At 32.2% G+C, this 8,206-nt stretch overlaps 1 long non-coding RNA gene across 1 annotated transcript; it reads left to right on the top strand.

The window, feature by feature from the left end:
• Positions 1-1,744: 1,744 nt before the first annotated feature.
• On the top strand, positions 1,745-4,231 carry LOC111195149 (uncharacterized). The gene is made up of 4 exons (XR_007429538.1): positions 1,745-2,057; positions 3,283-3,355; positions 3,532-3,573; positions 3,665-4,231. It is a non-coding gene; the product is annotated as an uncharacterized LOC111195149 (long non-coding RNA).
• Positions 4,232-8,206: the final 3,975 nt, after the last annotated feature.

Genomic DNA, 8,206 nt, shown 5'->3' with positions numbered 1-8,206 from the left:
AAAGTACAAAAAATAAACCAAAGGGTGAATTTATATTTAAAACAACAAGGAAATAAAATGAAAAAAAAAAAAATAATAATAATAATAATAATAAATAAATCAATTAATTAATTAGTTAGTTAGTAAGAATTAGATTGGCAGTGAGGATCTAGACGACATAAGTAAAATTACCATCACACTGGTTAAAATGCATCTAAACTGGTGTTTGGTTTCAGGTGTTAGGAGGACATCTGGTGTTTTTATAAAGTTATAGCAGCTGTAAAAGTGGAGATGTGGAAAGAATGGGAATCCACTTGATTTATTTTAGAGTTTTAATCAGATAAGTGCCCTAAAAGTATGTATGAATTAAATTCTGATCACATTAAGAATATGTTTAACTTATTAGTGCTATAAAATACTGTGAATATATTGATATTAACCAATATTCTGTATTTATTTCATGGGTCTGAACTTTAATAAATTAGTCAAATGTGTAAAAACTATGTGATCGATGCTGTTACTCTAAGTTCAAGGATCTATCCTGTTTTTTAGTAACAGCAGTTGCAGAATAAGGATAAATGGGACACTTTCTAAATCTAGAGTATTAAAGAAGAATCCATCCTGCTTTTGTTGGAGGAAATTGCTGTGAGGATTTGATTGCATTTAGCATTCAGATTGCATTCATATAGTCCAGCCTACATCTGGCATTAGACATGGTGCTGACAGAATAGATTCATGTTTATCTGCTCCAAAAAAAGGGGTGTTCACAAATATTTGGACATATACAGCGCTGAAAAAAACAAAAAAAAAAACAAAACAAAATAAGCAACCACTTAAAAATGCTGAGTTTCTTTGATTTTAGCAAATTGAAAACCTCTGGAATATAATCAAGAGGAAGATGGATGACCACAAACCATCAAACCACCAAACTGAACTGCTTGAATTTTTGCACCAGGAGTAAAGCAGCATAAAGTTATCCAAAAGCAGTGTGTAAGACTGGTGGAGGAGGAGAACATGATGCCAAGATGCATGATTAAAAACTGTGATTAAAAACCACCAGGGTCATTTTATGAATATGAACTTGTTTTCTTTCTTTTTTTGTTTTTTTTGTTATTTTAGCCATTTCTCATTTTCTGCAAATAAATGCTCTAAATTACAATATTTTTATTTGGAATTTGGGAGAAATGTTGTCTGTAGTTTATAGAATAAAACAACAATGTTCATTTTACTCAAACATAAACCTATAAATATATGTACTGGCAATACATCGTAGGATGCATTACCTTCTTATTAGAACAATTTTATAACAAGTTTTTTTTCCAAATATGTTTTAGTCCAAGTTGTGTGTGTCTCTCAGTGAACTCAACCCTGTTACTCATATTGTAAGACTAATAATGAGTAGAGTCATAATTTACTTTATATACTTATATAACCATGTTTGTCCTTGATCTTGTATACATAGCTAAATTTTACAGTTAGCATCTGTTCCTGGGGTAAACCACAACTTAGCCTAGATTTGCAACCCTGTTACTCGCAACCCTGTTACTGTAAGTTACCAAATATATTGCATAATCTAATTTAAAAAACTGCTTTGATACCTGAGCTTGACGAATCAAACTTTTTGATAGTCTATTACCTGTATTTATATATAAATATATGACTAAAAATGATCATATTGTCCTATACACTCAGTAGAGCTGAAGAACTGGATACCGGGTGTAGAAAGCAGGATGTTTGTTGGTGATTGGTGTGTATCCAGTGTCTTTAGTTGTGAGGTGGGGTGAGAATTGCAGCAGCGACAACTAATCCCCTCACATCTAATCCCTCTCCAGCTCCAGCTCAGCTTGTGAAATGACCATTAATGACAAAAACACATTAAGCAATTCCCTCAAGGCTCATTAAGATTCGAGCTAAACCCACTGTTATTACCCTTATTACTCAGAATAATGCAATATCCTGCGGGTGAAGCCTTGTGAGGGTGGTGCACATGCAAAACAGAGAGGAAAGAAATGTATTTTCATTTCATTCTCCTACAGAGATACAGAGCTTCTCTTACAACAGCTGAACAGGAGGTTCACGTAAGTCTGGAGACTCAATTATATTCAATTATCTCTACTTTAGGCTTTGATATTGCGAATATATCAGGTTAGATCAGGTCGTGTTTTCTTATCTAGCAAAGAATTCGTATTTTTATTGTAGAAATTTACATTTATATTGTTTCCAGCCTGTATTATTCTTATATTTAGCATTTAGCCTTTGCCATTGCCCACTGCTGACACTGTGTGGCTACATGTGGTACCTGCATATATAGAGCTGATCATTTTTTGTGATTCACGCTTCATGTGTACAGTACTGTTTTGATTTGTGTCCTGAATACTGACTGTACAAAAATATTATAGGAAAATATACTGCATATATTTTTATGAATTTATGATTAAGCATTGAGCGTTCTTTCTTTCTTAAGCATCAACATTAAGTAATGTTAAAAATGACATTACTTAACCCTTTAACTTTATTAGTTAGTTTATTACTGTTGTAAGTACTGTTTTTGTGACCTATATTGCATGTAAGTGTACAATATATATATATAACAATACACTTGCAATTCTATATCTAAAATTGTTCAATCTAATTAAGGGTGGTAAATATGGATGAATTGGAATTAAAATAGCTCATATAACTCATTATAAATGATGATGTGTTTTATCATCTTCCTGCTGTGATTTTATATATTTATATATTTATATATGTCTCTTAACTGTTTTATGTATTTTACTATGCAGAAAATGAATTAAATAAAGAAAAAAAACAAAAAAAACATTGCATTAGATCGTGTGTCGAAACGTTCAGTTTGAAATACATAATACGGTGCAAATCTGCATATTGCATATATTTCAAGACATTTTAGAAATGATCAGCTATATTATATAATATATTTATTTATTTTAATGTATTTACTACTGCTTTTAAAACATCAAACATTCATAAATATGATTATATTATATTATATCCAAATTCTTTATGTTTATTCATTTTAATAAATCAAATTTTCACACAAATTATATATTGAAATACATTAATTCAAAACAGTTTGGAGCATTCTGACATTCATCACAGTCATCACAGCAGGGAGGAATCAAAATACTCTATAATAATATTATATTAAGATATTTTCTATTTATATTCCGTTAGATAGAGCATCACTGCAGCAGTTACCAACCTAATTTACAGACCTTCTTACAATAAATTACTGAAATATATATATGTATTTATATAGAATTTATTTATGTACTACTCATTTAGGAGAGAAATGCATTATCCCAGAATGGCCAGTTCATTACTGCTGTCTGTCCTGTGTCTGACACTGCCTGCCACTGTGAGTACAACACATGTGTAACATATATAACAATATATATATATATATATATATATATATATATATATATATATATATATATATATATATATATATATATATATATATATATATATATGTACATGTATTAAATAAGCCTGTTAGATTGTATTAAGAGTCTTTATATGTTAACACAGGTTTCTCCTCATCATGGATATAAATTCTCTGCAAGTGACGAGGTAAACCTGATCATAATCACTGTTAAATAAGTGCTGTGTGAAACTTTATTTACTGTAATAAAACCAATGCTTTCATTGTTTTTCCTTTTAGAGGTTCTACTGGCCTCCGTATCCTGGGTTCCATCATTATCCAAGTGTCCCACCATCTTGGATTCCTTGGTTTACTGTGCTTTTTCCTTTTAATCCTGCCCCCGCCCCGGCTCCTGCCCCGGCTCCTGCCCCGGCTCCTGCCACCACACCTGGTCCAGTGGTCACTCGTGGAGACGGCTAGAAGATACCATACAGTAGATCTGGATTTCACTTATAAAAACAATTAATTTAATAGTTTTTACAGAAAAAGGAACAGAAGTAATGGGATAGGATGATTTCTAATTATGAAAATCATGCTGTTTTGAAGCATCATGATTATCAGTATTGTAAAATTACATACACTAATGGTCAGATGTTTTACAACGCCCCAGACTACCAGTGCTTTAATATATATATAGTGCCCTGTATAGGCATGTCTAACAGTCAACCATCTCTCACTAAGAGGTACACTACCCAAAAAAGTCCTCTCTTAATCCAGACATTAGACACCATGAAGTTTATGCTCTTTTTGTTTTACAATACCAAAATATTTTTCTAATTTTATTCCAAATCATGTTAACATAGTGTTACACAAATATGCAGTATATATAAGCACCAAAATTAACATTTTGGCCCAAATACAGAACCTATCTATCTATCTATCTATCTATCTATCTATCTATCTATCTATCTATCTATCTATCTATCTATCTATCTATCTATCTATCTATCTATCTATCTATCTATCTATCTATCTATCTATCTATCCATCCATCCATCCATCCATCCATCCATCCATCCATCCATCCGTTTTTAGGAAGCAAGTCATTTGTTAACAACTTACAGCTGGTCAAACAGAGCTCTGGAAATGGATTTTTTTAAATGAAAATGAATATATATATATATATATATATATTTTTTTTTTTATATATATTTACAAATCATCCCATCCTGTTACGCAGTTACACACTTTTTATTTTTGTATTTAAATGCCCCTGAACTGCACTAAATGTATATTTTGATGAACACTATTACACAATTACAATTAGTAATAATAAAATAAAATATTTTTTAAACACACACTTACACTCAAGTCACTGTAAAATGACAATACTGTATGGTGGTACGTGCCAAAACAAATAAACTTTATTTTATAAGCAATGAATACATCTGCACATTTCATTATTGCTATACTTCTATGCTTTATTCTACATTTTGCTAGCATACACCGTTTTTCTTGTTTTTTTTTTTTTTTTTTACTAAGGAGCATTAAATGCATGCTAGTGTTCTGCACGTTCCATGCTTTAAAGCTGTGTGTCTATGGAGAGTGTGGAGTGCTATTTAGCTCTGTGTAGTTTGAGTGTGTGTGTGTGTGTGTGTGCAGTTGCAGGGTGTGTGTATGTAATTTAGAGATTTCGAGACAGTTCTGGGTGGGACAGACGCTCATGACTCATCTGCGGTGGTTAAATTCATCCGTGACTAGGCTGAGATGTAGTCTGGGCTCGGTGTAATGTTGCTGAAGGATAAGCTATAGGCTGTCTGCAGGCTCGTTAATAACACTGGGTTTATACTAGAAACTCATACAACAACTTATAATGTATATTAATTCTGAAATAAGCTTTACAGCAAATAAGTTAGCAGTAATACATTTATATATAAACTTGCATGATAATTTTGCTTTTTCTCTGTAGTAAATATAGTATAGTAAATAAGTGTAACATGTTATTTATTTCATTCATGTTATTGCACATTACCAAACACTTATTTAACAGACGATATATTATTTAAAATCCTGGAATGTCCCAAATATCACATACTGCTGCTTTAAACTAGACTGATTCTTCCATTTCTCCCGCAAATCATCTCTGCAGTTGGTCTATTTCCCCGTGTTCGGAGCACAGGACAGGAATGCTAGAGTAAGGGCTTTTTTTCTTCCAGTTCTTCAAAGACTCTCTAAGCTATAGTCTGCATGTGTGGTCTTGATTGTGTACAGTATGGCCTTCATTGATAAGAGATGACAGACTTGTTGCAGATGAATCTTCCTTCTAGCTATGAATTAATGAACTCAAACTCTGTAACCCTTCAGCAGTCATACTTTGGGAGCTTTGGGAGACATTTCTCTTAGAAGTGTCTTTAAGTGTCTTAAATCGCTTTAAAATCTTTCAACTCGTCGCAGGAATGTGATTTTTGTGGGGGGCTACGGCAGCTCTAATTACGCTGATGGAAAAAGATATGCATTAGCACGCACTCTCATACAGTTTATACAGAGGTTATTGGGTTTAACACAAACTCTGTCAACTTTATCATCTCCACCGTTAGCTCGCCTATGCAATGCCAGCATTGTATCCCACCACCTCAGCCCACTCCCCGGCTAATTCTGGACCGAGCAGGCCCGGTGTGCCGAGAAGACCAGCGCCAAAAGTCCAAACCCAGCCACCAACACTCAGTGAGCACGGACAAGGCCCTCGACCGCAGTTACAGCATCCATACCAGCAACAGGTAACAGTTTAGCTTTAGCTAGCTTTTTGCTAGGTAGGATTGTTGCAAAGCTAACAGTATGGTAGAAATGCTAACAGTGAGGTATCGATGCTAACACTGTAGTAATCAGAGGTGGAAAGTAATGAATTACATTTACTCAAATGACTGTAATTGAGTAGATTATATGAGTAATTTGTATTTTTTTAAGTAGTTTTTAAAATAGTAACATGTAATTTTACTGTCTTTACTTTTACTCAAGTACATTTTGACACAAGTAATTTACTTTGCTACATTGGTTCCTGAGTAAATAATTAAATGCTGGGGGAAAAAAAAAACTAATTGTCTGAATAAAAAAAAAAAAAGAATTTTGTTCTCCATGGCAGCGCAGCTGAACTTTTCCCAGCAGTGTTTATTATTACGGTTAGCGGGAGAGACGCTGTGTAAATCAGCTGTGCTCAGGGGAACCGGTGTTCTGCCAAGTTACGCTACCCATCGATATGTGCTTCTTTACGGCACTGCACATGATCCGTAAAGTTTGTTTCATGTTTTATTGGAAACATTAAACAATCTGCTTAAATAAAAAAAAAAAAACATGTAAATATCAGTTAAAGCATAGCAATGGCAAGTTAAAAAATAATAATACAATACATAATAATAACTGTAAAACTATAAAAATACGGTTTATAGTCACCTATATGACCATAACCTTTTAACAGTAAAGAAAAAAAAATGGTCTGAACAAATACTGCCTGAAAGATCCTGAAAGAATTATTATGTGGAATAATAGTTCATTTAAAAAAAATTATTTATGATTTGTACTTTTTTTACATCAAACAATTAAAAGCAACTATGTAACTTGTTCTCAAAGTAAATTTTCAATTGAGTACTTTTTTACCTTTACTTGAGTAGATTTTTAGATGGGTACTTTTACTTTTACTTAAGTAGAATTTTAGCAAAGTAAAGGTACTTTTACTTAATTACAATTTTTCAGTACTTTTTCCACCTCTGGGAGTAATTATTAGGTCAATAGGTCTACTTAACAGTTTAGCAGTAACCAATGCCAGCATATAGTTAGCATTTGCTAAGAGTTATATTTCAATATTTTAAAGCATCAGTGCCTCAAATATGTTATTTTAAACTGAAAGCAGTAGCTAAGCTAAGAAAGAAATACATTATCTAATTAATGGTCTCAGTGTCTTTGTACGTCTCATATATTAATTCTAAAAATTCATTGTGGTCTGGAAGGTTTGTGTGTTTGGATGTAATTGCTCTCTACATTTAAAAGTATTTAATAATTGAACAAAATAAAAACAACAATCTTCTTAAAAACACCATAAACTTGGATTAAAAGTACTCTTCCATATGCTCTGTGCAATGACACACTCTCTCCAGAGAGGTCTCCAAATCTCCAAGTCCAAAAAACTTATGTGGACTGTCACTTTAAAACACTAATTCTAATTGTATCTATTGTTTTATTGTTTTTTTTTTTTTCATAGACTCCACAGATTGTTTACGTGGTCCAGCAGCCAATGGTAAGTGGATTTAGCATAAAGCTAATAATTCAAACATAAGTTTTCTTAATAAAACTAATAGAACGATTTTTCACAAGTCTTACTAATTCACAATAACATATATTGGCCATACTATATATACTATATCAGATATCAGATATGGTCTTAACCATGCCAGTTCTATCTAGATGTTTTATTATTAATGGATCCCCGTCTACTTTTTGCAGTTATTTATTTTATAAATTACATGGGTTAAATGATGTAAATATGCAAGTAAAATATGGTACACCAATAAGGGTTCTTGCCTTGAGAAAGAATATTAACTATTGCTATTATATGTGTATAGCATGGTTATGTCAATATTTTTGTATCAGGGCTCAAGTAAAGTGTTCGCCAAGAAAATATTCACCTTTTACAGTAATAGTAACCGTAATAGTATGTTTTTTTATTGTAATTGTAAGTATGTAATTGTAGGTAAATGAAATTTAAGTATGTTCTAATTTGTGACTGATACAAAACTGTGTTTCAAATATGTTTCCGTTATCAATAGCAATTTGCAACACATAGTGTTTTCT

The sequence above is a fragment of the Astyanax mexicanus genome, chromosome 25 (assembly GCF_023375975.1).
Source record: "Astyanax mexicanus isolate ESR-SI-001 chromosome 25, AstMex3_surface, whole genome shotgun sequence".
Classification (NCBI taxonomy): Eukaryota; Metazoa; Chordata; class Actinopteri; order Characiformes; family Acestrorhamphidae; genus Astyanax; species Astyanax mexicanus.
Note: the sequence above shows the minus strand (reverse complement) of the source record. Positions and strands in the feature narration are given on the sequence as shown.